Here is a 3,936-nt window from a genome sequence, read left to right as displayed (position 1 = left end):
ATTGGGATTATGGTTTATGCATTCTAGGGACTAATTTGACGTCTTAAACAAGAGTTATCTTGTCATCAACAACATGCTACAGCCTGGCGTTTGCTACTTTGGCAGTTAACGGCTCACGTCAGCGGACGTTTGTCAACTCAATTAGGAAGATGACGGAATGATGAACGTGATCAGGTAAGGTATCTTTGGAGAACGATTTTGATTAATTTTAACTTTCAGAAATAAAAATGAAGATCAGGGACGAAATTGACTATTAACTCCTTGTATATATGTATGAACGTTCTATATTTCATGTCTTTACGCTTGTTAAAAATAAAAGAATATGTTGATGCGGGAGTTGATTAATTAACTTGCCAGTGCCACGTGTGTGTCGGCAAATCCGTTTTTAAACCCTTTGTTAATTACTACATTAGTTATAAACTTATAAATGTTAAATGAAATAAACCGAATGATTCGAGATCCGTTAATTTGATGTGTACATAGCGGAGGGATATTAAAGAGGGACGGGGATGGTTTTATTTTCACTTTAATTAATTTATCATTGCCACTTTGCAATGTTTGTCTGCCATTATATATCATTATATCTTATCCAAATGCCTAATCCAACAGTATCACCATCCATTCACATAAACAATATATATAAAGACTATAGAAGCTTTATAACAAGAAAAATTTAAATTTTCAAAAAATTGGACTCAAAATATTTTTTATGCATGGTACGTAATCGCTTGATTACTGGCTTGATTATTGAGTCATAATCCCATTATCATTGCAAAGTAACAGTAACATTTTTATTAAGGTTATTATGACTATGAAAGTATGAACTCATAAAGATAGAGCGAAATATATATGATGGTGTTAGCGATAGATGGATAGATGAGACGTTTTTTTTTATTAGAAGGATGGTCATAAATTGAAATCGTTAACTTTGTGGATTATTATTCCAATCAATAGGTTATACTTGAAGTCTAAAGGGGCCATCATTATTGTCTCCTTGAACTCAAATGAGTGATGATATGAGAGGTTTCCATCATTTAATTTAATTTCCATTATTTTTTCATTATCTATCTTTATTATATATATCCCATGCCTTTCCTAAAGGATGACAACCAATTTGACAAGAAATATTAACCTTCATCATCGCATAATGGGATTAAACTTACTCCTATATATGCTCTCTCATCTTTATTAATTATTCTCTCAAATTTAAAATAGAAAAGTACACATACACAATGAAAATATTTAACAATGTAAACAATAGATATATTAAATATTCAATTTACTAGGTATGCGAATGATTATTCTAATATTAAAATTTAGGTGAATAATTTGGTGATGTAGTGTATTTTATTTGAATTAGGCCAATTTTAAGATTCTTTATTCATGTTATTCAAGAAAGTCATTAATTATCTAAAATATAATTTATAATATATTCATTATAAAAAAATAATTTAAAAAAATAACATAAAAAATATTTTTTAATTGACATAATTTTTGAAGACACTTTAATAATTTTACGTGTGTAAAAATTTAGTGAGTCTCTATAGGGTAGACGCTAATATCCTATTCCCATCTCTATTTTTATTTATTTGTGAAGGTGAATTTTTTATTTTGTAAATATTTTTGTCGAATCTCTATTTACTTGTCGCCGATAACCTACACAGATATTCAAAAACTTAATCATTTTAACTTTAGGTACCAAGTCTCCACCAAAAAAACAGTGAAAGAACTAGCTATATAGATATTATGCTGTTTAAGAAATTAGAATTTTAGTTTAGGAGGAGACTCTATCTTCATATTTTAGTTAATGTTGATGTTATGATTAGATTCTAATTTAAAGTCTACAAAACATTTAGGATTGATTTACAGACATTGTTTACTATATTTGTATTTGTTTTAGTTTGAAGTTACAAAAACACTCATGGTCTAGTTTGTAAAACTCTCAGATCTATTCATATTTTGAAGTCAACTTTTTCTGAAATACTCATGGTTTGGTTTATGAACCACTAGATTGGTTTATATATTGGTTTCAACTTTTATGAAACACTAATGATTTAGAATGTAATTCCAAATGTGTCGTATTTGAATATTTAGGTTATTATCTTTATATTGGGTGTTTCACAATTACATAATACAATATGATAATATTTCAATCTACTATTTCAAATTCTAATAACACTACATGAAATAAATTAATTATCACTAAATTTGGCACCATAGCATAAATTGTTGTCTTCATATAAGCCATAAATTTCAACCATAATACATTAAATAGTTGTCTTCTATTTACATAATTTTGCACTCTAAACCAAATTCATATTTTTTCAATTAATCCACTGAAATTTGATGAAATTAGAAGTGTTAGTGCAATTCCAATTAAACATGTGATTAGGGTTCTGTATTTAGTGTTGCCTCCAAATATTTTTTCAATTTTCTGTTTGTCCATCATGATTTTCAGTGCCTCCAACTTTTCCTCCATTTTCTTCAAACCTTCAACCACTCTATTCTGATTGACATAAGCTTTATGCGTATATGAACCAACATATTCATCAAGCCAAGCAAAATATTTGCAATGTAAAGCTGTAGTCTACAACAAATAATACTTCATGGTAACGACAGCAAATTTTGAAACACAACAAAAGTGAAGAAGGTTTACCTTAAAATAAAAACAACAAAAAAGAGCCTGTTTGAATTTCTTATGGTGCTAAATTCAAATAATATTGTATATGTGCCACAATTACATCTGGGTGTTACAAATCTTTTTTTACTTTGGTTTTTCTTGTTCTCTATACTATTAGTGGAATTCAGAGTCTGGATTCCAGAACAAATTGTTTCCAACTCTACTACTTTTTTTCATGGTTCGTGAAGAAGTCTGTGCTTTTTGTAGCCATAGTCTTCTTTAGGAAAAAATTGCGTCTTCACTCTACACACAATAAAGACAATGAAGAATAAAAAAAATCCTAAACAACTTTGAATTTTTAGAATGATAACACTATTTATGAAATGCAGCGTTTTGCCAAAGGTTCATGAGCGATTTATATTTATTAAAAAGAAGCAAAATCCACGTGGACAAATTATTGATACATCAACGATCTGTTAAGAATCAGTTACAGGGACTAAATTGTACATATATAAAAGTAAGTAGATAAGAACCGTCGATTTGAATTTTTATATTTATTAGGAGGCACAAAGTTCATAAAAAAATAATTAGAGACCGAAAAAATAATTTTTTTTTCCCTTCCCTTTATATCTATCTAAACATAGTTTGATATTTCTAGTGATTTATTAATGGACATAGATTTTACACCATTTTACATCGCACTCGATTGCTAGACATTGATTATGTGAACTGTGAAGGCCCAAAAGATCAACATCGGTCTAAGTCCCACATTTTATTGTGGGAAGCACCCCATGTTCCTCCAATAGTGTGTAAGCTCTACGATTAATTAAGAAGGGTTGTCTATTCAAGGAGACCTTGTTTTAGGTTGTAATCCACTTAATGAAGGCTAAATAAAGGTAACATAATCACATGCATCTGTCACTTATGCCTTTGTTTAGACGTGCAATATGCTTATGGCAGTATAAGACATATATATAATTATTGGTGATAAAAAAAAAAATAACTAATTAAAAATAATGTGTCCGGGTCTTATTCAATGTATTAACTTTCAAATCACAATCAGATCAATAAATTGCCACCATAATTGTAAGATATATACTAACGTTTGTTCATTAGTTTCCTCATAATGATGTCATCCCTACAACATTAATCTCAAAATTTTTCTACTATATATTACTCCTCAAACTCATGTTATTTAGAATAGTACATTAATAGATATTATCATATTAACTTCTCCATTGATCTATTTTGACTTTTTGAAATAACAAAAACCTAATTTTTATTAATTTTATATAATAACAGATATTTTAAAAAAG

This window comes from Arachis ipaensis, chromosome B06 (genome assembly GCF_000816755.2).
Source record: "Arachis ipaensis cultivar K30076 chromosome B06, Araip1.1, whole genome shotgun sequence".
Taxonomy (NCBI): domain Eukaryota; kingdom Viridiplantae; phylum Streptophyta; class Magnoliopsida; order Fabales; family Fabaceae; genus Arachis; species Arachis ipaensis.
The sequence above is the reverse complement of the archived record's forward strand: the minus strand, read 5'-3'. Positions refer to the sequence as shown.